This window comes from Ambystoma mexicanum, chromosome 4q (genome assembly GCF_040938575.1).
Source record: "Ambystoma mexicanum isolate Mex_15411 chromosome 4q, UKY_AmexF1_1, whole genome shotgun sequence".
NCBI lineage: Eukaryota > Metazoa > Chordata > Amphibia > Caudata > Ambystomatidae > Ambystoma > Ambystoma mexicanum.
In genome coordinates this window covers 98,592,150-98,619,959 of record NC_090928.1, presented here as the reverse complement: position 1 = coordinate 98,619,959, position 27,810 = coordinate 98,592,150, and the positions used below count along the sequence as shown (strand labels likewise).

Below are 27,810 nucleotides of genomic sequence, written 5' to 3'. Positions count from 1 at the left end.
GCATGGTCACCCCACTATCTGCTTTAATATTTGCAAGCAAATTTGAATGGTGGCAGAGTATCTGGCAGAGAGAGCTAGAGCACATCGGGGGAGGAGGGATCTGTCCTGCCTTGTTTAGTTCAGTCTGCATGAACACCCAAAACTGTGAGAGGTAATATAGGAAGACAAAGGGAGAGCCTCAACAGGAATGCAGGGTAATCCACAGAGAGTGAATGTTACACAGCATGAGAACCTACCTATGTAGCCCTCAGAGGCAACTTCCCCACATCAAGCACTCAGGTGAAAACTGTGCTTGTGGAAGAGGCTACAATGAGAGCACCCAAAGCTGCTTCATGTCTTTACAGGAAATAGGAGCGTGTAATTAATGAACTATTGCTTTCAAACAAACACATATTCTTTCAGCAGAGGTGACAAACCCAGCACATGCTGAACCCCAAAAGCAGAGGATTGTCTCAATCTTGGCTGGATATGGGTAACATTGAAAGGGCACTCCTAGAATCTTCCATTCAGGCAAGGAATGGTTTAGTGCCACTGTCAGGAATTTTTCCATGGAGCAATTCCTTACTACTGTCGAGAAAGTGTGGCATAGCCTGGGAAAGCTTACATGCTACAATGAAACATTATCCTGTGTATCGCGGTAAGCTTCGGATTAAGGGTGGCAGTTCTGCCAGGTTGCAGGACACACGTGCCTCTGTTCACTTTCCCCATTTAAGATACTTAAAAAGAGTTTCTAGTCCTAAAATGTATTCTTTTCGACATCCCTCCAGCTAGAAGTTCCTTCCACCAATGTGCCTTGATTACAAAGGTAGGTAACCTCCAATTCTCTCCCAAATTTCCACCATTGGCGATTCCCATTGTTGAACATTAATGGTTAGAACAAGAGATATGGCGGTTCTCAGCCTTCCATTCCTGAACATTTTCTAGGCCCCCTTTCTGCATGCACATCAGTTAGGGGCTGGTGGCAGCCTTTTGACAGGTGGTGCACGTGCACACCAAAGAATGTAAGGGGTGCAAACCAGTGGGCTGCTGTGAGATTACCAGCTGGACTTTTTGCCTTGACAGTTTTACAGGTGTTGAAAAGACACACAGAGCACCTCTTAAACCAGTGGCCAGTGCTAAGCTTTTCTGTAATCATCCGAATATCACACCTCCGCTAATATCCACACTGTGCTACAGTTTCCCTATTGTGTTTCAGAGCAACTGCAGGGTGACCGGATCACCGTGGCCCGGTCCCTGATGTGGCATGGGACAAGGGTGGGTTACGGTACGAGTACGACTGCTCTCCTTTCAGGCAGCCGACCCGACCCATCACCCCACCCATAAGCAGAGGAGCGTGAGAACAAGAGGCAGGATAGAAGAACACTGGGACAGAGAAGGCTGGGAGACACATAGGCAAATGTGGAAGAAATAAAAAGCAGTTTCTATATTTTTTAAGGTGGATCCAAATGAAACACTTGTCCACCTATCGAATGAGCAACCACTGACCTCTGCCCACACCCAAATCCCTGCTACTGGCATACCCCTGCCCACACCAGAACCCCTGCTGCAGGTATACCTCTGTCCACACCAGAATCCTCGCTGCAGGGCTACCTCTGTCTACACCAGACAGCCCAGCAAGCAGCAAGTGAGACTGCAACCACTTGAATTTCGCTGGTCCCAGCTGCAAAAGCAAATAGGATGTGACCATCCCTGCCCAGCCTGAGACGCAGCACGCGGCATTGCTGCCTCAGTCAGCCTGCTCGCTCATGCTCTGTGCTCGCTTCGATGGCAGTAGTCGGCAGCACTGTGACTGGACTCCAGAGGCTGCGCAGCAGTGCACTGCGCAGGGGCACGTGCATTTTGTTTCTCGCCCGCGCAGTGCCTGGAGTCATATGCGCAGGTGCGTGGCGCGAGCCGTGGCATGCAACGAGCCGAACTTCCATCTTTGCATGCAAGTGAAGTTACAAGTCACAAGGTGTGGTGAGGCCTGGGGCAAAAAATTGGGTGTGGCCCCCTTACCATTCAGAACACGCAGATGAGCGGTCAAGCTATGCCAGATGGACAGATGGCCCGACCACTGCCAGCGTGTTGGCTGCGTGGAATGACAGGACACGTGGCGCGCATGTGCAGAAGCCCAGGCATGTGGCAAAACAGCCAAGGGATGGGGCAGGCATGGTGAATCAGCCTCCCGTCCCGCAACAGGGCGGTGCACAAAATTACACAGTGCAGCCGCAGGCATTAGGCGTGCAGCAAGGTGCACAGCAAGTGGTTCAACCACCGGACATGGGGAACTGCAGGGACCACCGCCAACGTCACAGGGCACTAGCTCCGGAGGGGGAGGTAACCCTGGGGCTGGGGGAAATCAACAAGTATACAGTGGGCCGAACTTATATATAAAATAGGACAGCTCACGGGGGACTCTGATGTGCTCTATCCTATCACTGACACCAGACCCTAACAGGGAACCAAGGGTGAATGTCACCATATGGGGGAAAGAATATTCTTCTTAGTTGACATGGGTACAACGTGCTCGTGCATACGAGAGGGCAAGTTTTCCTTGTCCGGCGAGGCTATAGATACTCAGAGTTTCACTGGAGCTCATAGTAGAGTTCTCTTTACAGACACACTCCCGGTCTCAGTGGGAGAGCGCAAAATGAATTTACCCCTATTGTATTCACGTCAGACCCCAGTAAATATTCTGGGCCGAGACCTGATGACTAAATTAAACATGACCATCTCGTTTACCGAGAATGGTATAGTGTGCTCCACTCCAGGAATGCATTATTCAGACGTGTGCGAAATGATCAGAGCATACTCAGGATGTATAGCCATGAGAGCTGTACCGTTAGAGCCAGAGGTTTTTGCATATGGCTTGTGGGTGCTTATGGCGGGACTGCCAGGCCCCGCAGGCAAAACTATGAGAACCCCTGATGAGTTTCTGTTCAGACCAAGAATACCCATGCACGAAGAGGAGGGGCAAGTATTTCCCTTAATGATACAATCTGCTGCAGTGCGAGGGAAAGTGGTATTGGTCAAAGGATATGTTTATTTGTTTGTTTATTTATTTGATAATGCGCACCAAACCCATTAGGTAGCCAGGCGCAGTAGAAGTCAAGACAGCTTAAGCTTGGTTACATAATGTGTACAAAGAAGCATACAATGGTTACATAATGTGTACAAAGAAGCATGTAATATACAAAACAGTTAGAAGGATAGGCTGCCAGGATAGCTACAGTGGCATGCAAAGGAAAAGCAGGTTAAAAATCAAGCAGCAGAGACAAGAGTAGGTGGTGCTTGGAAGGTGAGTTAACATTCATTTGTTCATAGCCATTTAATTATATTGAGTCTAAATTTCGGATATGGTTGTTCCTTTCTAAGGTCATGCGGTAGAGCGTTCCACGTTTGTGCTGCAATGACTGGGAAGCTACATCCTCCTGCTGTGGCACGTTTAAATCTAGGCGTTTCCAGAGTGTGGGCATTGGCTGTTCTCATTGGACGTATGGACGATCTTCTATTTATCCTTTCAGCAAGGTAGGGTGGGGCCAAGTTGTTTAAGCATTTGGAGGTGAGGGAGGCTGTTTTTAGAAGTATTCTGTCAGATATTTTTAGCCAATGAACTTCTCTTCTAGCGTCAGAGATGTGTTCTCTCCTAGGGATATTCAGTGCAGCTCTTAGGGCATTATTTTGCATTATTTGTAATTTGTCAATGATATTTTTGTTGGCACCTGAGTAGAGAACGTTACAAAAGTCTAATCTAGACATTACAAGGGCATTGGCGAGGGTGGTGCAACTCAGGGTAGAGAGGAATGGTCTGCAAGCTCGGATAAGTTTACAGGTATAGGCTGTGGAGGCTGAGAGTGAGTTGACTTGTTTCTTCAGTGAGAGAGTGGCATCAAGATAGAAACCTAGTGTTTTGACCACTGGCATCACTTTGATGAGATTATTGTCGATATTGAAGGGGGTATAGTTCGGGCTAAGTTTTTTTATGTTAGTTTCGGAGCCTAGCATCAGTATCTCAGTTTTTTCGTCATTCAGGCAGAGGCCATGTGATGCCATCCATGCCTACATGAGGAGGTATACTCTGTTTACTAAGGCTGTGTCCTCCAAAAAGTTGCCCGAAAGGGGAATGAGGATCTGGGTATCATCTGCATAATTTGTGTAAGTGATACCCAATCTGTCCAATTTGTCGAACAAAGGCTTAGTAAAGATATTATACATAGTGGGAGAGACACAGGATCCTTGGGGTACTCCGCAGGAGATTTGGGTTGGGTCAGCAGCAGTTAGTGGGGAGAAGACTCGCATTGTCCTGTTGGCCAAGAAGGACTGGACCCAAGCTATGGCTTCCCCTCAAAAGTGCACCGCTGACCTAAAATGGATACATAGGACAACATGATCCACTAGGTCGAACGCTGCAGAGAGGTCTAGGAGAAGTAGCATAGCTGTTTGTCCCTTGTTCTTCAACTCGTCAATTTGAGTCTTAAGGTCTAGCAAGGCAGTTTCTGTGCCGTGGAGTGGGCGGAAGCCAGACTGTCGAGATCCTAGTAGATGATTGGCTTCCAGGTATTCCTGAATTTGAATATAGGCCACTCTATCAATAATTTTAAGTAGAAAAGGGACAGTGGTAATGGGTCTATAGTTGGTGGGGATGGTAGGGTCTAGGGATTGTTTTTTAAGCAGGGGGAGGACCCAGGATTCTTTGAGGTTATTAGGTACAGTATTGGTTTTAAAGGAGGCGTTTATGAGCTTAGAGATAAATGGGGCAAGGTCTCTAGCCGCATCCTTTATAATTTGTGCCGGGCACGTGTCGCCCTTGCAGTTTGAATGTTTTAGGGAAAGAATGATTTTTTCAGTGTCGAGAATAGAAATTTCTTTAAAGGTAAATGGAGTAGTTGTGTTACAACCTGTTTCAGGGGGTGGTTGTTGCTCAGAGGGTGGCAGAGAATCTTTTTTCATAGCAATTTTCTGTTGGAGTGTAGTGATTTTGTTTAGGAGGGCTTTTTGAATTGCCGTGCACCATGGCTTGTCCTCCGGGACAGTGTCTGCAGGTGGAATTGGGGCTTCCATTTCGCGGAGGATGGAAAACAGTTCCTTAATATTGGAACTGGCTTTTGCAATTCTATCATTGAATATATTTTTTTTGAGTTGGTTATTTCTTTTTTATAGTATTTGGAAAGTTCTGTTAGTTTAGCCTTATTCGCAGTAGTCGGGGAATGGCGCCAGATTGTTTGCAATTTTCTTTTCTCTAATCTTAACTCTTTAAGTTGAGTTGTGAACCATGCATTGAGGTGGGATTTTTGTCTGGCTTTGCGGATTTTTAGTGGGGCGGTAGAATCCAGGGCATGGGACATGGCTGTGTTGAAGATTTCCATTAAGGATTTAGGGACAACATTATTAACATTATTCAAAGAAGGGAGGAGGTGCGTGAGTAGTTTTTCTGCGGTGATGTCCTTTTTGCTTCTAGTAGGGAGTGGGGGTGCCATCTCAATGGTTTTAGGACTAAGGAGGTCGAGTGTGGCTGAGAATGTAATAAGGTGATGGTCAGACCATAATTGTGGTACATTATCAGTAATAATAATGTTACAGTTCAAGTCAGCCACCCAATCCAAGATTCTACCTTTGATGTGGGTGGGGGATAGGACTTTTTGTACTAGTCCATGATCTTTTAGAAGTGCAGCTATAGCTTGGGAGTGTTTGTCTCCAGCCTCATCGAAGTCGAGGTTGAAATCCCCCAGTATCAAGGATTGTGAGTGGTTTTTAGTGTTGCTAGTTATGATATCTGTAAGGTCCTCCTCAAAGGTCCCTAAAGGGCCGGGAGGTCTGTATATCAAGTGGATTGTTAAAGTGCGATTGTTAGATAGGGTAAGTTTAGCCGTAAGGATTTCGCATGAGTGGCATGTAGTTGGAGTGGCAAGTCTGATGGAGAGGCTAGTTTTGGCAATAATGGCTAGGCCGTCACCGCGAGAGTTAGGCCTATCCACTCTGATAATCTGGTAGCCCACGGGTATTGTTATCATGAGGGCAGGACCTGCCGCGTCATGGAGCCAAGTTTCAGTTACGGCTAGCAGGTCTAGATTCTCATTGTGTAATGTGTCTGCAATGTCAGAGGCATGGGCTACTAGGGATCTGGCATTGATAGGTGATCCCGATAGGGATACAGTGCCTTTATTTGCAGGGTCGGGGGGGAGTTTAATTTTAGGTGTATTGGGACTGGCAACATTACTTTTAACTATATTGGCCATAGATCGGTTATTAGGCATAGTTAATACTGTTCGGTTGTTGGTATTTTTAGGATCATAGAGTCGGGATAGTCTAGATCTAAGTCTCATGTTTCTGTCCGGAGGAGGGCACATTAGGAGGGTGGCTAGAGCCATAGTCACTAGGATGCTAAGTGTAAGTAGTACTAAAGGTAGGGTTTTTAGGTTGTCAAGCATGTTCAGGGCTTGCCGAGGGGTCTCAGATGGTGTTTTGAGTCGGGAGACTATCGCCCAGGTTAGTGTTGATTGTGCAACAATTGCACTAGGTAAAAAGTAGCACAAGTAGGCTAGTATCAGTTGCACAAGTCGGCTAATATCAGTTGCACAAGTCGGCTAATATCAATTGCAAAGGTAGGCTAGTATCAATTGCACAGGTAGGCCAGTATCAGTTGCACAAGTCGGCCAGTATCAGTTGCATAGTTCAGCTAATATCAATTGCACAGGTAGGCTAATATTGATTGCACAGGTAGGCTAATATCGATTGCACAGGTAGGCTAATATCAATTGCACAGGTAGGCTAATATCAAGTGCATAGGTAGGCTAACATCGATTGCATGGATAGGCTAATATCAATTGAATGGGTAGACTAGTATCAATTGCACAGGTAGGCTACTATCAATTGCATAGATAGGCTGATATCAATTGCACAAGTAGGCCAGTATCAATAGCATGGGTAGGCTAATATCAATTGCACAGGTAGGCTAATATCAATTGCACAGGTAGGCTAACATCGATTGAATGGGTAGGCTAATATCAATTGAATAGGTAGACTAGTATCAATTACACAGGTAGGCTACTATCAATTGCATAGGTAGGCTAATATCAATTGCACAAGTAGGCCAGTATCAATAGCATAGGTAAGCTAACATCAATTGCATAGGTAGGCTAACATCAATTGCATAGGTAGGCTAATATCAATTGCACAAGTAGGCCAGTATCAATAGCATAGGTAGGCTAATATCAATTGCACAAATAGGCTAACATCAATTGCATAGGTAGGCTAACATCAATTGCATAGGTAGGCTAACATCAATTGCATAGGTAGGCTAATAGCAATTGCACAAGTAGGTCAGTATCAATAGCATAGGTAGGCTAATATCAATTGCACAAATAGGCCAGTATCAATAGCATAGGTAGGCTAACATCAATAGCATAGGTAGGCTAATGTCAATTGCACAGGTAGGCTAGTATAGGTATGATTATCAGTGTGAGACAGTTGCATATGTAACCCATAATAGGTTAAGGGGGTGACTATCTGGACAAAAGGTGAGTATTGTGCAGTTACAGGAAGAGTTTGTTTGGGATCCTTGAAATTTAGTCTTACGTTGTGGGCCGGAAGTTTGGGCAGGTGGAGGTTGTTCAGTGTTCGTAGCTGCCCGTTAATTGATACGGATTTGTTGGTGTGCAGATCGAGGGGGCAGATAGCCTTCGAGCGAGCATGGGGGATTGTATTTAAGTGGTGAATAGATATATCAGGAGCGAAATGTAAAGGTTAGAGCATACCTTATACTATCGCCGGAGACGGGGACGGTGCGCATTCCAGCGCATAACAGGCGCAAAACAGGGCCTTTGCACCGTGGGCCTTAGCAGCGGTGGGCCGGCTTCCGCCTCGCCGGCGGATGTGCGTCTGCTGAAATGCAGATGGTTGCCTAGCGACACGACGCTGGCGCAGCCGTAGAAAGGGCAGCTGATGCGGCAGCCATTGACTATTTTTAAATAGCAGGTCGGGTTTAAGCGATCTTTTTCAAGGGATTAGCACCGATGTGCTCACCTTCTCCTCGTTCCGTGCTGGTGCTTCACTGCTCCTGTAGTGAAGAACGGGATCTTGCTGGTGCTTCACTGCTCCAGCCGTCGAGTTGCGGATCGTGCCTGGTGGGTCATGGGCATCGGGTGCAGCGTGGTGGGAAAGGGCTCCTGGCCTCTCCTGCTGCAAAGTGGAAATGGCTTGCGCAGGCGCAAAACAGGGCCTTTGCACCGCGGGCCTTAGTAGCGGTGGGCCGGCTTCCACCTTGCCGGCGGATGTGCGTCTGCTGAAATGCAGATGGTTGCCTAGCGACACGACGCTGGCGCAGCCGTAGAAAGGGCAGCTGATGCGGCGGCCATTGACTATTTTTAAATAGCAGGTCGGGTTTAAGCAATCTGTTTCAAGGGATTAGCACCGATGTGCTCACCTTCTCCTCGTTCCGTGCTGGTGCTTCACTGCTCCTGTAGTGAAGAACGGGATCTTGCTGGTGCTTCACTGCTCCAGCCGTCGAGTTGCGGATCGTGCCTGGTGGGTCATGGGTGTCGGGTGCAGCGTGGTGGGAAAGGGCTCCTGCCCTCTCCTGCTGCAAAGTGGAAAATATGATGACAAAGGCAGACAATGGTGTGCGATTATCGCTATCGAAGAAGGGTATCGAGTGACTGACGTCACCGATGACAATCTATTCGAAGAGCACCCTGACCTAGAGGAGACAAGAGTGGAAGCAAGTCTCACATTTCGGGTCAAAATGATCAGACGTGAGGTGCCACAGAGAATGATGCTGGTGCTGGTACGTCCAGAATACTTTGAGGACGACATGGGCCAAGTGCCTGGCGCGGTATGGACTACAGGGCCCTATGATGTAGGCCTCCTGAAGGGGGCAGGTGAAGTGAAAATTAAACTGAAACCATGAGCAATTTTACCACGAGCGCGACAATATCCCATGTCCAGAGAGGCAGCTGAAGGGATCGCGAAGACAATTTCCGCCATGATGGAGCAGGGCATCCTAGTGACATCAGAATCACCTTGCAATACAGTGATTTACCCTGTCAAAAAATCAAAGGGAGGGTCCTGGCGTTTAATACAAGATTTACAAGCATTAAACGATATAGTTGAAGCCGAGTTCCCTCTAGTCCCCAATCCATCTACAATACTGTGTAATATACCTACTGATGCAAAATATTTCACGGTGATTGATTTGAAAAACGCATTTTTCTCAATTCCACTGCGCAGTGACTCTCAGGACCTGACATCATTTACCTTCAGACAAATGCACCTGAAAAGTACGAGTTGCCACAGGGGTATTGCGAGCCCCTGTCTATTTTCAACAGAGTCCTGAAAATGGACATAGGCAATATTGCAGTGGACATTGTTGTTTTGCAGTACGTAGATGACATTCTGATCTGCAGAACCACTGAAGAGCAATGCAGGCGCGACTCTGTCAAGCTATTGACTATATTGTCTGAAAAGGGATACAAAGTTGATAAGGAAAAGTTGCAGTACTGTCAACTGGAGGTGGGCAACTGATCTCTCATTAGGGGAAGAAGGTAACCCCAGAAAGGGCTGAAGCCATCATGAACACGGCTAAGCCGTGCACGTTAAAACAACTGCAGAGCTTCTTAGGCCTGTGCAATTATGTCAGAGCATGGGTCTTTGACTACAGCTCATATACCAAGCCCTTGCTTCAGGCTTTAAAGAAAGACCAGGCAACAAAAGGAGAAATTGAATGGACTGAGGCAATGGAGAAAGGGTTTGCAGAACTCAAGGGGGCAATTTGTAAAGCCCCAGTTCTCGGGATTCCTAATTATGCAGAGGAATTCTACTTGTTCTCACACTCTGATGGTAATTTTATGATGGCAGTGCTCGCGCAGCGAACCTCACTGGGTTACAAGCCCCTAGCATATTACAGCGGGAGTCTGGACCCGGTTATGAAGGGCCACTTCCCATGCGAACAAAATCTAGCTGCTGCCGCATTCGCTATCGAAAAAGCGTCATCCATTGTGATGGGGTGCTCCATGACATTATATGTTGAATGTTCACTGTTCGCCATATTAGAGAAGCCAAAGGGCACACTGACATCGCAGAGAGCATCCGCCTATGAGGTGGTTATCTCTAACCCATCGATCAAAATAGTTTGATGTAAAACTGTGAATCCTGCTACATTCATAGCTGAACCAGTCACAGAGGGAGAACCTATACACGACTGTGCGAACTATGAGGAATTCTATGATGAGATACCCAGGGTAAGGGAAAACGCCCTGGCAAGTGCAGAGATCGTCCTTATTGGCAGTTCTTTGAGAATCGACCAAGAAGACGGACAAAGCTATACAGGCGTGGCCATTATAAGACACCTAGCGAATGGAGTGTTCCGAGTACTCATCAGTGCACGAATACCCTCTCACTATTTTGCGCAAGCTGCAGAACTGCTGGCACTGATACTCGCCATTGAGAATCCTGCAGACCAGGAAGTAACTGTGTACAGTGACTCAGCCTATGTGACGTCCACAATACATGCAGGTCTAGCGCACTGGAAAAGGAGGGGCTACCTCCGAGCAGAAGGCACGCCAGTGCAACATGCAGCCTTATTGGACAGGCTGATAAAAGCAGTACAGCTCCCAGTGGGCATGCGCCGCTCATACCAAGGGGACGGATTTCGTGTCACGTGGAAATCATGAAGCGGACACGGAAGCCAAGCGCATGGCATCCAAAACTGAAACAATTATGGACGTGGAGGTGGCACGTACCAATGAGAGGATGATGGTAGCGCAAGCCACACCAGAAGCCTATAGAAATATGGGGCAGACTCATCTAATGGAGCTCCAGGGGGAGGCACCTCAGGAGGAGAAAAATTTGTGGAAGTGTCGAGGGTGTTCTTTAAACCCCGCTGACGGGTTGTGGAGGCAAGACAGCACTGGTAAACCGGTAATGCCTGTCGCCCTTGTAAAGGTAGCGTTAGAACAACTACACTACCCCATCCATATGACAAAAGAAAATCTTGCTGCAACGCTCGCAGAAGACTGGTTCACACCGAATTTAGCAGAGCATGTTACATTTTTCATGGTGAACTGCATAATCTGCCAGCAATTCACCACTGGGCACACATTAAAAGTAGTGAGAGGGATCATCCCCAGACCAAATGGACTATTCCAGCACTTGCATATCGACTACGTTGACATGATTCAAGTGTGCAACGGGTACAGGTATTTAATTGTGGTGGTGTGTCCATTCTCTAGATGGATAGAAGCAGGTCCCTGTACACACCCCGACGCTACCTGTGCTGCCAAGTTCCTAGTGAGGGAGGTGTTCCCTAGATGGGGGGGTGCGAAGTAATGAGATCAGATAACGGGGCTCACTTTGTAAATTCAGTTTTCGAACAGATCAGTTTGTTGCTTGGTATAAAGCACAAGTTCTCGTCGGTGTATCATCCTTAGGGGAACGGGATATGTGAACGGATCAACGGCTTGCTTAAGGAGAGGATAGCCAAGTTGAAGCTCACATTAAAGAAGTGATGGCTGCACTGTCTACCGTTGGAATTGTATGCACTTCGAAACCAACCAGGATCCGACCATCATCTCACACCGCACGAGATAGTTACAGGCAGAAGGATGAGGACCCCTCTTACCCCCCGAGATCCCAGCCGACTAGAGAGGTTCTGGGAACAGAGATGCAAAAGTACCTTGACTGTATGACATCCAGCACATCTGTCATTACAGGCCAGATGCAGCGATGGGGAAAACCCAGCACAAAACACAACAGGAAATGCTGAAGCAGGCACAGCTCAAATCCTTTGTGCAGCCATCGTCTTCCCTTGAGATGCAGTATTGGTGAGAAACCACGCAAGAAAAAGGTGGGACGAGCCAAGATTTAATGGCCCCTTTATCGTAGAGGACTGCACCCCGTCCGCCGTCATGCTCCAGGGCAGAAGAGCATGGATCTTTCTAAATGACATTAAACCCTATGCAGGAGAGGGCCCTCCAGCTGCGAAGAATCTACAGACAACAGGGAAGAACCTCAGCACGTGCAGACAAGATCCATGACGAAGAAGGACACATGATCAGAAAAGACAAAACGAGAGAGCACACTGTGTAAACTTGGCCTTACACTGAACATTCCATCTAAGCACTGAAAGGAATAAAAAACAATAAAACAAACACCCTGTGCAGCCAAAGGTGCAGGGTAAAGAAGAGAAACGCACTTCCAAAGCTGCAGTAACGCTACTCATATGAACGCTTAAAGCCACACAAAGCATTGGAAAAGCCCTAAGACTTTGATAAGTGGAAAATAAGACATTTCTGAGAACCAAAAACGATATCCTGAAGCAACCAGTACCAAGACTTTGTCATAAAACGTATGGTATCCCCCAGTAGAAATATTACAAAGGATGTGCTTTCCTGTTTTCGGCTAGTATTAGAGACATATCCATCACTTGTAGGGAGAGACACCAGCATCCCAGATTTCATTCAAAATCTAGCCAACAGGAAGATAATACTGCAATTACTGACGGTCCTTGCGGAGGCTTTTGCAGAAGTGCCAGAGTACTGGGAATACGGACACAAATGCTTCCACCTCAAGTGATCATCGATGAACTGACATACACCTTGTTTTTCCGAATCATAGAGGAGTGGCCAGGACTTGTCGGGAGAACCACAGATACCCTAACCTTTATCAGAGATCCAAGAAACAACAAATTCCTAAACCAAGTGTCGTACAAACTGAATTACGTGGTCGCAATCCACGCAGCAGGAAAGTGTAAAAACTGTCCACGTCACAAGAAAGGCCTGTGATCTAGAGACCAGAAAGTCAGAGCGAATGTCGTTGTCACCAGAAGACAGCAGATACGCATACCAAGTCTTCTTCCACCGCAATGAGAACTTTCCAGAACTAGTGGGTAGACCCAACAATGTTGATGTACCCACATTCCTCCGAGACCCAGTAAAGAACGCACAATTAAACAAGCTCCTGAGAGCTATCATAACGCAACTGAGAAGAAATTACAGACATCCACTGCTAAGGAAAGCCTTAGAAGGAGGAGATCCACAATAAAACTTTTCGTCATCCTTCCGCCGTGGAGCAGATTGAGGAGAGAGACACTGTTCTTCAACTTGTCGCCGAGAGCAGAGTGAAAGGAGCAGACACAAGAACTTCACCATCTTATTTTCATTTTTTCTGCATTTTTCTCATTTATCCTATTTTTTCATATGTTCACTTTTATTTTTACTTTTGTTTTTATTTTTACAACATTTTATTTTTGTGTAATTTTTAGAAGTTCCATCTTCTCCTTCCTTCGCATTGAGCAAATTCCAGCATGTCCTCAGGACCAAGGCAAATTCGAGGCGTGCATTGGGACCTCACCTATTATCAATGAATAATGAATGTGATGTGCAAAAGGTGCTAGCCTAACCCTTTTCCATAGTCTAGCACAGGAACTGTACTGAGTACCCAGAGATTACCGTCGTCACTCACGTGAGGGGGGGACATTTGGAGAAGCACTCGTCTCTCTAATAGTAACGAACTCTCGAAATACGAGACTAGAGCAAAAGAATGAATAAATAATTGACTATAAACTCATTCGAAATGGGGGCCCAGAGCAGTAACTTGGTTTTACCCCCAACAGAAGGGCGCCCCCACTTCCCTGGAAGAAAATGCTGCAAATTGTCGTTCCGAACGATTGTGTGTATATGTATAGTTATTATTTTTGTTTTTCTGTCATTAACAATCAGAACTGCTTTCTTTATTGGTGAGCGAAGTGCCCCAATCTCAGTGCACCCACCAGATAATGAACATCTGGGGCCTATGAAAGCACCCAGACCCTATATAGTGATTCCAGTTCCAAGAAAAGCTAATGATGAAGCAAAGGATTTAAAATTGAATGTAATTAGCAGTGATATGTATACACATGAGGTAATGAATGAGAAAAAAGGCTAGAGACAGGGTCAGCATGGAATGAATAATAATGTAGCATTGACCATGGCACGCACCCACACACAGAATGCACACAAACAAGGGCAAGTGTCAATGACTACAAGACCTCCAACGAAGGCAGCAGAGAAGGAGATACTGCCTGCCGAACAACCAGTGCCAGAGAACATTGGAAGTGCTCAAGAGGAGCCAAGTGAACCACTAAAGAGAGAGGGCATAGCAAAATACCTCAAAAGAACAGAAGTAGCCACAAAGGAATTCACAGACAAAATACAAATGCTGATAAACTATTTGTTCCCATTCATAGTCAGAGCAAAGAAACTGGAACTGGAGGAGCTGGAACATAGAACTGCAGAGACTATAACGACAAACACGCCAGCTCGACCACTGCAAACAAGCACCAGATCTATAACTCAGCCTCACACTGAGGAGATGGTGAGCCAATGGCAGCCAGAGAACCATGATGAAAACCAACAAGAGGAGAGGATGAGAAACACAAAATCTTCTCCTACCATAGCGAGGCAGCCTGCTCCACCGAGACACCCAGAGAGGAAAAGCGGCACAGACGCATTTAGAGACATAGTCATAGCAAACTACAGAAGAACGCTGAGAATCAAGAGAAGCCCACACGAAGATAACAATGAACTTAATGATTACCTGGACAGCACAGCCCATCTCTGAAACAACATCTGGTACCAGCACATGAAGGAAGTAGGACGAAGACAGTCGGAAGGAGAATGCTTCGTCTGTGCTCTCCTACCATACAGCATGGGAAAATCTAAGATCTTAGTGGCTGTAGAAATTGATGTCACATGTAGCAATGTGCAACACCAGAGGACAATTTATGGGAAGAGACGCCTCGTTGATATGGGCCAACGAAAAGGATTACCTGGATGAAGATGGCTATGCCCAGGACATTAAAACAAGAAACCGAGCGCACACCAGAAATCATGTGATCAGGTACGAGAACCCTGGCATCAAAGGATCAGGGATAAGATGGGAAGTTAATCCGAGACTGAACGTTCGAGGGAAGACTGCAGAAGAGGCTCAAATCTGGAAGAACAGAGGCCAAATGCAGATCTGGGGGTCAGTGGTCTCCCCAGATGGATGTTAGGACGGAGTAGTAATCTGCAGAGCATGGATGGTCCTTGGAGCCTGCAAGGAAACAATAGAGAATTTGCAGAGGCTATGCAAACCTCTGTGGCCAAAGCTAGTAAAGTTACTAACATGGGTCGAAGATAGAGGGGGACCCCTGCAGATAGTGCCACTGGAAAGCCCGAAACTATGCTTCAGAAACAATGGCACAAGGAAGATGGGAGAGAATCAAAACTGCGGAAGAATCTTTGAAGCCCCAGGAATGACACAAGGAACCGTAGTTGTTATGGACCATTACTGGGCGTGTGGATCTAAGGCATACATAAGGTTGCCAAAGAACTGGGGAGGCCTATGCACACTAGTGAACGTCCACGTTCCCGCGCTAGTGATCCCTAAGAATGACCTGAAGTTGGACAGTTTCCCGAAAGCAGATGCTCATCTAAGAAGAAGGAGATCTGTACAACTGGTATCCAGGATGAAGAGGGAAAACTACTTTTCTCCCAAATCAGAAGAGGCATTCCATGCAATCCCGTACGAACACAGGCTGTTCAGCCTCACCTCAACAGTATTCACAACACTACTCCTGCCCCACATCCAAGTTGGAGTGAATACTAAATGATTGCAGATAACCAGATGGGAGCTATTGCAGACCATCAATACCACTACAAAAGGATTCAACGCGATCAAAGAAGAGCTGAGAGCAATCAGACTTATGCCCCTCCAAAACAGATATGTGCTTGACATGATCACTGCAATGGATGGAGGTGTTTGTGCAAAAATCCAAAAATCGGAGAATGATGTTGCACATTTGTACCATCACACGATGAAGAAAATGAAACCCTAACAGACGCCATAAGCATGCTGACAAGCCTGAAAAACCAGATGATCGATGAAAGTGATGAAGTGGACGATGACAGACCTATTCTCGTGAGTCCCACAATGGATGGCAAATATATTCAAGTTTCTGGGAGCTCTACTAGCAATGGTATTGCTAGGATTCTGTGTTATCAAGATAATCATTACACAGTGCCAGAAAACTGCAAAGAAAGACACAGGGATGAAAATAATGGTTGATGTCGAGCAAGCATGGAAGCCCAGAGACTGACTGATGAAGAAATAAGAGACTTTGTGAAAGCCAGCAAATTTGCGCCGGAGGGAACAAAGCTCACATACCCTAAGAAACGAAGAAGGTATGAAGGAAAATGGATCTACTGCAGCCCAAATGGACAATGCCAGCTAATGACATGGAACAAAGATGAACATGTGAAAACAGCAGGGAGTTTGAAAGGAGTGATAAAAATATGGACTCCAAAGGCTCATACATTCACACCATCATGTACAAACCCTGAAGACGATGAACATGACACTGACGAATCAAAAGAAATAAATGCAAAAGAGGTTGCAGAAGTGGTCGATGAACCGACCAGAGGGGGGAGTGTAGAGGAGTTCCCAGACATGGCCTGCACCCCTTACTCTTATTTCGAGGAACCAGGAGCGTACTCGCAAAGGTATGTGACGCATGAAGAGCAAATGAACCTACAAAGAGCTGCACTGGGACTCTGCCCAGTATACATCAGAAGATCCATACCGGTTGAAGCACCCATAACCAGACAACCCTGGGCAGCACGGTACCCTATTAGACAGCCATACCAGCCACTGATACGAAATGAGGAGTACCTACACACGGTCCACTAAGAGACCCCAAAAGCCTTATTGGAAGGCCAGTGGAAATGACACAAGGGCCTGAACAGACCCGTGAATGAATAAAAGCAGCTATCAAAGATAACACGCCAGTGTGAGTAACTACGAAAATGAATGGAGTAGACACAGAGAGGAGCCAATGTTACAACGTGAGAAACCAGTGCCACGAGACAAGATGGACGCAACCGTCCTGTTAAACGTGTGTACATAGGCTTGAAACACAAGATACTAAGAAATTGATACTGCTTGCAATGCCTTAGTAGAAGCTAGAGCAGCAAGCGCCAACCATATATCTACCTCAATAAGGCATTATACAAGTGCAACTCCATTTTGTAAAGGCAGAAATGTACTCAGGCGGCCGGAGGCCTGACAGGCCAAGTTTCGAAACCCAGCCAAAGGCAAGAGAAGGAGCGGAATCGAAACTCAATAAAGAGCGGCTCATGCCTAGGAAAATCGAGGTCAACCAGAGAAGGGGAGGAGAGCGTCAGCTCACAAGACTCCAACGTCAGAGCATACCAGCCTGCCTCATGAAGGTCAAGATAAGGGGGGCCCATGCAGGTGGCTAGGCTGACACAGAATTAAATGCACTAAAAGCTGGAAACTGAAGCAGATTCATGGTGAACTAACACGTGACCAGCCAGGTGCGAAGAAGTACCATCGCCTGATGTCATCCAGGACCCGAGGATGCCATAACTTTTCCCGATAAGAGACTACAGTTTCGAGGCCATCCTTAGGTAAACTAATTGACATGTAGCCCTAAAACACTGATTGATGGAAGGGAGTCAGGGTGAAACTTGGGACACCAGGCACAGGGTGTCCATTCTGCATGCTGCTAATTAAAAGTGAACATTTTTGTCTAGGGGTGTAACCTGCCCAATCACAATGGACCAAGTTATCTGGAGTCCTATAGATACTGTAACCAATAGGACGTCGTAGTTGTAGTGACATCTATCACGCGTAATGTAGAGGGATGGGCGTAGATGCCTACCCGATAAGAGTTATCCAATCTGCATGCCCTATCATCATATACAGATATAACACCTATACTTAAGTTACCTTTCCTAACCAATTATATTGCATGATGATTTTTTATAGAAGTTAGACGTCAGTGATGACGATTTTGGCCTATAAGAATTGCTGTTCGACTGAACTTCGAGGAAGTCATAACGAGACAGGTGATCACAATGCTGCTGATTTCCATTTGTTTCTCTGTTTGATGTAATTGTCATTAAACAGACTTCCCTTTGCCATCTTACTGAGTCCTCATTATTGAGTCGTGTTGGAGTAAGTGAATCCTGCACCCCCTGTCCTCACATGGTGCAGCTATCTTGTCTTACAAGTTCTGGAGGGTGAGCGATGACCTATGTGCCCGTCAGTGAATTCCTCTTCTCCTGAACAAGGGGAAGGGCAAAAGTGCAGGGGGAAAGAGGAGGGGACAGTGCAGTAAATAGGATAACAGTAACATAAATAAAGACAATAAATAAGAGTGTGGTCAGCTGGTGGCAAGTGCACAGGTTAAGTGCAGACATCAGGTGTCAAGAGCTAGTAGGGGCTGAGGGATACAGAAACAGCCCCTGAGTGCAAGGATTGCCAGAGGGGGTAGTGCAGGTGTGCAACTGGCAGGGAGGGGACCTGGGCCTGAGATCAGAGGGTAGCAAGGTAACCAGTGCAGTTGCAGCCAGGAGATCAGCAGGGGAGAGGAGGCGAGAAAGCAGAACCAAAGAGAAAGGTCTTGAGGTGCTTCCGGAACCAGAGATGGTTCCCCTCAAGTTTCAGAGAGGCAGTGAGGCTGCTCCAGAGGGAGACACCAGCAGAAGAAAGGGATCTACCACCAACTCGCTGTTTGGAGAAGCGACTGACCCTGAGGGAGTTGGAGGTGGATGAGCCAAGCGTTCGAGAGGGAAGACATGTAGGAAGAGAGAGTTGAAGGTATTGAGGTCCCAGGCCCCAGAAGGCCTTGTGGACAATGCAGAGGGTTTTGAACTTAATCCTTGCCGCCACTGGGAGCCTGTGCATAGATTTCAGTCCTGGAGAGATACGATCTCTAGCCTTGAAGCCAAGGACAAGGTTTGCAGTCCTTTTTTGGATCAGTTGCAGATGGCGGAGAGTAGAGGCAGGCAGATTTAGAAAGGGGCTGTTGCAGTAGTCCAGCCTAGAGAGAACCAGAGCTCTGTAGACAGTGAGCTTCTGGTGGAAGGAGAGGAAAGGCAAAATACCTCTGAGGAGGTGCAGCTGGTAGTCGTCAGAGATGTAAGGAGAGTGTGGAGTCGAAGATGACCCCTCGGTTTTTAGCCTCACAGGTGAGAGCAGGAGGAGGGCAAAGAGAGGCCGGCCAGAGAGTAACAGGAAAGGAGGGAGCAGGCATGCCGATGAGGAGAATCTCGGTCTTACTGGCATTAAGGCAGAGATCATTGGCAGTGCACCACTCCTAACTGGAGGATAGACAGTCAGAGATGAGAGAAGACGAAGAGGTGGCCGAAGGGAGCCTGAAGATGAGTTGAGTGTCATCCGCATAGCACTGAAAGTTGGGGCCGAGAGCGACAATACGGTGGGCAAGAAGTGCCAGGTATTGGTTGAACAGCCAGAGAGAGAGGCTAGACCGCTGGGGAACACTGCAGGTAGAGATAGAGATAGAGTTAGAGGAGAGGAAGGACCCAAATTGGACCCAGGAGGGTTGATCGGAGAGGAAGGCGGTCAGCCAAGCTAGGGCCTGATCGATGATACCCAGGTTATCACGGAGACGGTTGAGCAGGATGGCTTGGTTGACCGTATCAAAGGCAGAAGAAAGATCAATTAAGATGAGGCTACAGGGGGTGTTGGAATCGAGGTTGGAGAGCAGGTATTCACGGATGCTCAGAGCAGTTTCCGTGCTTCTGGCAGATCTGAAGCCAGACTGATTGTCATGGAGACAACCAACAGATTCAGTGTGAAGATTAAGCTGTGAGAAGGCCAGCTTTTCCAGGAGTTTGCCCAGGAAGGGAGTGATGGAGATTGGGCGATAGTTAGCCAGGCAGGAAGGGTCGGCAGAGGGTTTTTTAAGAAGGGGGTGCACAAGGGAGTGCTTCAGGGGGAGGGGAAGACTCCAGTGGTGAAGGAGTGGTTGCAGAAACCAGCCAGAGCAGGATCCACAGTGTCAATGTGGTCCTTGATGGCTTTGGAGGAACAGGGGTGAACCTGTTTTGATGACACTTTCATAGATCAGACTTGTCTGGAAACCTCGTCAGAGAAGGCAGAGAAGGAGGGAGGAGACGTGGCCGCAGAAGGACCAGAGGAAGAGCAGGGAGTAGAGGGAGGAGGGGAAGGGGGTTGAGGAAGAGAGAGAGGACAGGATGTCCTGAGTTTTAGAGATGAAATGAGAAGCCAGGAGGGAACAGGAGAGGTAGAGACAGCAGCAGGTTTGGCCAGCTCCTTGCAGATTTTAAAGAGTTCGGCTGAGTTGTCAGATGCTGCTGAGACACGGGCGTGGATGTTGGCTTTCATTTTGGTGCAGACAGAGAGCCGGTCTTGCCTATGGAGCAGGTGGCATGGCAGTTTGTCAGAGGATGTACCGGAAGCACGCCTTTTCCTCTCAGCCACCCTGCACTTGCTTTTAAGGCTGATGAGGTTTGAGTCATACCAAGAGTTGCACTTGGCTTTGGGCGTCAGGCAGATCCTCATGACAGGCGAAAGAATCAGAGATAGCATGGAAAGGGCAGTGTCAGGGTGTGAGTCACCCAAAGGGGGAGGAGGGTGGGAGAAAGTGGCAGCGAAAGCCTCAACTGATACACACTTCATGGGTAGGATAACCGAGAAGGTAGGTGGCAGTGCTGGAGTTGGCTTGGCCTGACGGGTAAAGAGGGTGAGATGGGAGGAAAGGAGAAAGTGATCACTCCTGGAGAGAGGAGTGGTGAGAGAGCTAGAAAGGGGAAGGTCTGTAGAGATAACATCCAGAGTGTGTCCTGCAGAGTGAGTCGGGCCAGAGGGGAGAATATAGAGTGAGAGAGAGTCACAGAGGTCAAGAAAGAGTCCAGTGGAAGGACAGGAAGCATCCAGGCGGATGTTAGTCTCCAAGAAGGAGGAGTTGAGTGGTCGAGACCAGGAGGGAAGAGGAGAGGTCCGCCCACTCAGAGTGGAAGGAGGAGATATATGTTTTCTTCGATCAGACAAGATGGCCGATAGATGGTAGCCACAGTAAGGGAATGGCCAGGAGAGAGAGAGAGAGCCTGCAGACGAGGCATTCAAAAGATGAGTAGGCCTGCGTAGGAATGACAGTGGCAGGGATCCACTCAGGGAAGATCAGGGCTACACCCCCTCTGGGACGGTTGGATCTGGGAGCGGAGAGGATCTTGTAGCCGTCAGGGAGGAGAGTGTCAAAGCTTGTGACTGAGCTGGCCGTGAACCATGTCTCGGTGAGACTGAGGACATCGAGGTCAAGTTCCTACAGGAGGCGGCAGATGTCAGAGTAGTGTTTGACAGCTGAGCAAGTGTTGAGAGTGGCAATATGGAGAAGGTTGCCGTCCTTGAAAGACTTCCGGGGAGGGGTACAAAATAGAGGTACGCCCTGCGGAGGTGTAGAAGAAGCCTGAGGGGGGCCAGAAGAGGCAGGATGAGAGGGCAAGGTAGCCAAGGAGGAGACAGCAGGGGGAGGCGAGGGAGCCGTGGATGGGGAGAGAGGGGACAGCAGGAGAAGAAAGGAAACTGATGAGGCGCGGGAAGCGTCTATCAAAGTGGAGGAGGTTGGCTTGAGGGCCTTGGACCAAGATGGTACCATTGAGGTTAATGATGACCGTAGAGGAGTGGAAGAAGTAGATTAGCCAAGTAGTATATTTGCTTTACCCTTGATGCATGGTCCTGTAAATCAAGGGCAAAGCAAAACAATCTTTGGCAATGCTAACAGTTTGGGCATTTGTGTAGGCATGGGAAAGGCACTGCTGTATTGGTATTAACTGGCTGTTGATAGTAGCAGGTACAAAATGGTTTGAATACCTAAGCATCAAATAGCAGTGAATGGCAAATGCCTAATACTTATGCACAAGCCAAAACGGTTGGCTTTGCCATTGCTTGTTTTAACAGGACTTTAGTGAAAGACATGTGGTGCTTTAAAATCAAGTGGCTTAAGGCAGACCTGGTCAAGACATTTTTATTACAGCAGTAGCATGTTTACAACTTCAATTAATCATTATCTCTCAGAAGACTCGTTTGAGAAAACACTTGCAGACACTTTGATGGCACAGGTTGATGGTAAGGCTTGATTGAAGTTAGCTCAAATGAGCTGTTTTGGGTGGGGGTAGGCAAGAACTGGGTGGGAATTGCCATAGGGATTAGCATGGCCATGGGACGTTTTCTGTACTGTGGAGCCCATTGTGGGGGCAAGCTGGCTCCCCCACAGCTGGTCACATTAGGGCATTTCTCAAAGGGCCTGTGCCTCTGAGAGGTCAGAAGGGTTGGGATAGACTCTGCCAGTTTCACATCAGGCTCTGATCAACCACTGACCGACTGCAACAGCCGTATAAGTCTTTCAGAAGTATTGGGCTGTTAATATATTTATTATTAGGCCAGTACATGTTTGATTGTTCTCGGAGTGGATCACAGGCTGAGATGCCTGGGAGGTTTGAAGTAGGCACATTTTACATTTTCAGATTTGCTGCAAAGGTGGAAGGCTATGGCTGATTTCAATATCAGTGTTCTTAATGCAATATGTGGATTCTTTCCCCTGTTTCAGAGTGTTAGGCGGCACCGCTTATTAGTTTTGGTTATTAGGTGGTGCTTAAGCGCCACTTATGAGCCAAAACTATTACACTGGATTACATATAGGAGAGATATAGAATATCAGGAGAGACACTTAGCTTGCGGGTGCTGTTTGTTTATTGACTCACCCATTGACTACCCCATACTAGTAATCCCTATAGCCATACCAACCCACTACCTGCATCTTCCCAACCAAAACATATCCTCATGAGAACCCTTTGAGCAATCTCTATCAAACAGTAACACCAAACTTTGTGCAGTAGAGTGCCTTACAGTGTTATTTCTAAGCAGTCTTCTGGGAGTTATTGGCTGAACTCCCCACCTATCCTGAAACTGGGGGATCTGCTCTGTCCTTTTTCCTTCCCTGTTTGCTTGCATATCCATTGCTGCCAAACTGCCTAACCTCCCCCACCCCCATTCTCCGCTCCCCAGTGCATTGAACCTCTGCTTTCCTCAGTGTGTACTTTCTCCTAAGACTTGTAAAGCGCCTTGTTGCTTGCCGAAGCATGGACTGTGCTCAATAAATACCCTAATAATAATAACTGCGGCTGTAATTGTGCTACTGGTGTAATAGAAAGTGTCTTAAGCAAGCGTGTCTTCAGCCACTTGATTTATAAGTAGTGTGTGTGTCCGTGCATCTTTTCCTTGCACTGAAGTCTTATGAAAAACAAGCATTCTCAAAAACAACAGTTTTGGATGGATTGTGTATAGGTATCATAGGTGTTTGCCTAGCACTGGTATCATTTACCCAGGTGTTCACACCATTTTGCAGCCGTTGTCGTATCATGGTCAAGTCTCACCATTCAGGCAGTGCATGCCAAATGCCTATCCCATGGCTACACAAAAGCCAAATCTGTTGGCTTTATCAATGATCGTTTGTTGTGATTTCATGCAGTACATATCACTCTTCCGTGTTATTGTGGGTTCATGCAGAGCATTTCATTTTTCCTTGTTATAATGCATTTGAAGATGGAAAGTTTATATTTTACCCATTTCAACTGTGCTTTATAAGAGGAGAAATGGGCCTAAATCCTGAGTGTGGTTTGGAAGGTTGGCGAGAGTACATCCCACCCTGTTAGCGTTTTGGACGATCAGCAACACTAATTCTGAGCGTGGGGTGGAAGGTCAGCAGCAGGTATGTTTCTTTCTGGTTCTTTAGCTTAATAGGAGACACTGTTCCTTCTGAAAATTATGTTCCGTAATCGATTAGTAAAATCTACGCAATCCTGCGGGTCTAACTCCCACAGCGCGTGCGTGTGTATGTATGTGTGTGTGTGTGTGTTTTTGTGTGTGTTATCTCGGTCACAGTATACAAGCTCTCAGAGTCTTTGACTTGCTACCACCCTAGTTATCATGGATATAAAGCAGTCAACCCAAAAGATAGGCCACTGTACAATAGCCGCTATGCTCGCTCAGCATTGCCAGAGCTCCATGAGACTGCGTTCCCTGGGCCTCTATAGGCGTGGAATGAGGGTCTGTCGTTGAATGTGCTGCGAGTCCCCCCCAAGTGCGAGCCCTGCAGCAGTTTGCCCCTCCTGCCCCCCTCTCGTGACGGCCCTGTGCCCGGCACTGGCAGCCATTCCTGGCTGAGCCAGGAATTATGTGCAGCAGACAGTGGCAGTGTGCTGTCTGTCCACAAGAGATTCTGGGGGGGACGTATGCCATTATATCCCCCCCACTTAAAATTGTGGCAGAGATTTGTCCTCCCTACCTCTCCTCCCCCCCCCCATGTCCTACGCCCATTGGCACTGCAGCAATGGTTAAAGACTCGCTTTTTCTGTAACTTGTGCCCTAGCCCAATGCCTGCCAGTAATGACTACCCACCTCTGGGGATGTGGTTTAAATAACATTTGTATCACTCCAGACATGACAAAGCTGACGCTTCTAATTTGGCATTTCGTCGCATTCTTAATCTGATGTATGGTTTTAATGTGCAGTTGCAGTTCGATTTGAACAATGATTAGATCTTTGCATGCAATTATTGTCCTTTTTGGGATGCCCAGTCAAAGTTCATATTAAGTTATCTTGTAATGCCTTTTAGTTGCTGAATAGTTGTTCGGGTTTTAAAATGATTACTTTGCTTTAAGATCCTTCTGCATTCAGGCCATGATGTCAAAATAAGAATACATACATGTTCAGTTACTAGCCCTGTTTTCTGTTTTGTAATATGAAGCGGGTGAATAAACCAGTGACATCTTGTGATTTTATTTTGTGTGCGTTTAAGGAAGAAGCATCAGCAGTGGCTGCACTAGACCATCCTGAATTGACTTAAACCCGACAATGCAACACCTTCAGAAATGCGACTGCGGAAAGAGAACGAGAACAGAAAGTGACTGCATTACCTACATATCAACACACAGTTCTGTGAAAAAAGAAACCAAATGATGGTCCCCATAAGCTCCCGCATGAACACATGGACAACTCAACAGCATGTTCTGAGTATTTTGGTTGTCCATTTATTTTTTTACTTAGGTTGTCTACTAGTTTGGTGAGGGGAAGAATGCAACACTGTTAGTACATTTCTTCTGTTTGTCAATTGAATTTCTCGGTTTACACTCTTTTTTTGACAGTGATCCCCTCTGCATTCCAGGCTGTGGACCTGATTCACAAAGCTTTTTTTCAATAGGCAAGTCCCATTGGAGACCGATTTGCACTGGGTAGTTCTGTGTTACTTGTAACAGCCCCACTTCCATTTTCCTAATTATCATTTCGCTCTGTAATCTATGTCTGCCGAACATCACCTGATAATACCAGCAATGCTTTTGTGTTTGTGTTCAATTCGATTAATTAAAGAACAATGAAAGACAAAATGGCTGATACAGTATTTTATCTCGTGCATTCTGTATGACTGTTTTTATAAACATGGTGGTGATGATAATAGTTACTGTGTTTAATACTGGACAATAGTATTAAAATGTCTTTCTTTCTTTAATCCACATTGGTGCTGTCAGCACATGGTCTTGCGTTCCAGACAGTTAATCTTTCACAACATTTGCCGACCTCTATGAACCTGATTAACACCCCAGTTCCTTCCAGCAGCCTTACAGTGGTAGCCCACTGTAGTAAGCTATTCTGGTTCATGAGGGTCTTTAAGGATAAGAGCTGGAAGCACCTTCCCTCAATGAACCCGAATCAGCCTTACAGTTGTAGCCCACTGTAGTAAGCTATTCTGGCCCATGATTAGAGCTGGATGCACCTTCCTTCAATGAACCCGAATCAGCCTTACAGTTGTAGTCCACTGTAGAAGCTATTCTGGGATTAGAGCTGGGTGCACCGTCCCTCAATGAACCCCAATCAGCCTTCCAGTTGTAGCCCATTGTACTAAGCTACTCTGGTTTGTGAGGGTCTTTAAGGATTAGAGCTGGATGCACCTTCCCTCAATGAACCAGAATCACCCACATTTTGTGTGCTTCATCAAGGGTGAACCTCAGTCAGACTTTTTGTGAAGATTGTCTGAATTTCCGCCACATGTTTTACATGGGGACATGTGCCTGATGTTCCCATTCAGGACTAGATTCCTAGCGCCAAGCAAAATAGGAAAGGTGTCATTCCATGATGGGACAACTTATTTGCACCATGCTATGTGCCTACATTTATATAGATACAGAATATGGAGAAAATAAGAAAAGTGTTGTCCCATCAAGGAATGACCCTTTTTTTAATATGTTTCATGGAGCTCAAACTCAGGCCCTTAGTTTCAGCGAGTTTTCGGCAGGAGGCCATTGCCAGAGACAGGCTTATGGTATGTACCTGCACCTCAGATCCCAGCTCTCACTCACTCAATCCTCATTGGCAGGCTTAATATTATTACCCAGTTACTATAGATCCATACAAATAAGATTCTACAGCATTGCAATTACTGGAATAGGGAGGGTACACTCGGATCTCAAGTTCGCCCTCCTTCCTTCATGTGACTGTATACAGTCCTTCCCGCACTCCTGCAATCCTACCCGATGTTTAGATAACCAGCCTTCCATATATCCAGGCACATTAACACAATAGATTTCAGGTAAACTATTAATAGAGCCTAATACAATAGGGTCCATAGTTTCATTACGTATCCACTCCCACCTCCACCACTTACCCTGTGTTTCCCCTACTCACACTCATTTACATGCCAAATCGTGGCACTGACATAATTAGTCAGCTGGCGTGGCAAAACTTGCACTTCTCATCATCCAGTAATGGTTTCTTAAAAGCTAGCCTCCAAACCACAAGGGCCCATCTCAAACCCATCATGCAAACAGACACTACATATTTTTTGGACTTTGGACCTCCAATACTAGATACTGTCATGCATGTTAAAACTACATTTTCATTTGTCAAACCATCTACACATTCATCTACGTTGCTCTCATGCTGTTCTATAAGCAAGCACAGATTAAACACATCTGTACTACACATTTTCCCTCGCCATCATTTCCACTAAACTTGTTTTCCTCATTTAATTATCCCTTCCCTCTATCTGTGTTACTTAATTTCTATTGAAATTGTAGGTCTATCCAACCCATCACCCCCTTTACCTACTTTGTCTCACCAACAGACAAAAGTCTGGAGTTACCATGACAGGTTGACAATAAGTCACCTCTGAGACAAGGCTAGGTCCCGTAAGACCACTCACTACGCTGGTGAAAGGCACAGTACTAATACAGCTGAACATAAAATAACATAATAGGAAGAATGCTAGGGGGAGGTAGTGAGAGGCAGGTGAGATTTAGGGTTGGGTTTGCCTTTGCAGCACAGTGTGACACTTTCACTGAACAACAGGTGCCATCTCCAGAAATGTTGTGAGGAAGGTGGTACACCAGTCACTGTCGATCTCTTGATGTGAGTGAATGAGACACATACCCAATGGAGTAACACCTTGTAGGCACAGTAGGGTTCACTTGGAATCTCTGTAGGCAGCTTGTGGGAGAGTCGCACTCACTGGAGTTTGCTAGGAGGGAGGAGCAGTCTTTCAGGGACGTGGGTGAAACACCAGTCTTTGTTCCTCTCTTGACGTGAGTGGACCAGGCATGTGCCTTTAAGTGACACCTAAGAGTAGGAGAAGGAGCAACTTGTAGGAGAACCACAATCAGCCAATTCTGCTGGGAGGGGGAAGCCGAAATTCAGGAAGGCAAATGAGATACCAGTCACTGGTCATCTCTTGACACGAGTGGATGAGACACGTGCCATTGGATGTTACCCAAGAGGAGGAGCTGAGTGACAGCTTGTGGGAGAGACACGCTCACCTGATTTTGATGGGAGCAAGCATCTTAGAATCAGGGAGATGGGTGACACACCAGTCAGTGTCCTTCTCTTGATGCCATTGTAAGATACACATGCGCATTTGGTGACACATGAGGAGATCAGGGGGGGGACTGGAATCCTTGGGGATGCTTGGGGGACAGTCAT

The 27,810-nt window shown here is 46.7% G+C and overlaps 1 protein-coding gene across 2 annotated transcripts in view; it reads left to right on the top strand.

Moving 5' to 3' along the window:
* The window catches only part of DTD1 (D-aminoacyl-tRNA deacylase 1), a 1,185,117-nt gene extending 1,159,891 nt beyond the window's left edge, over positions 1-25,226 (top strand). For both annotated transcript variants that reach the window (XM_069607531.1, XM_069607532.1), the window contains exon 6: positions 24,641-25,226. The gene's annotated coding sequence lies outside the window, so the exon portion shown is untranslated. The remainder of the gene's footprint in view (positions 1-24,640) is intronic.
* The last annotated feature ends 2,584 nt before the right edge of the window (positions 25,227-27,810 follow it).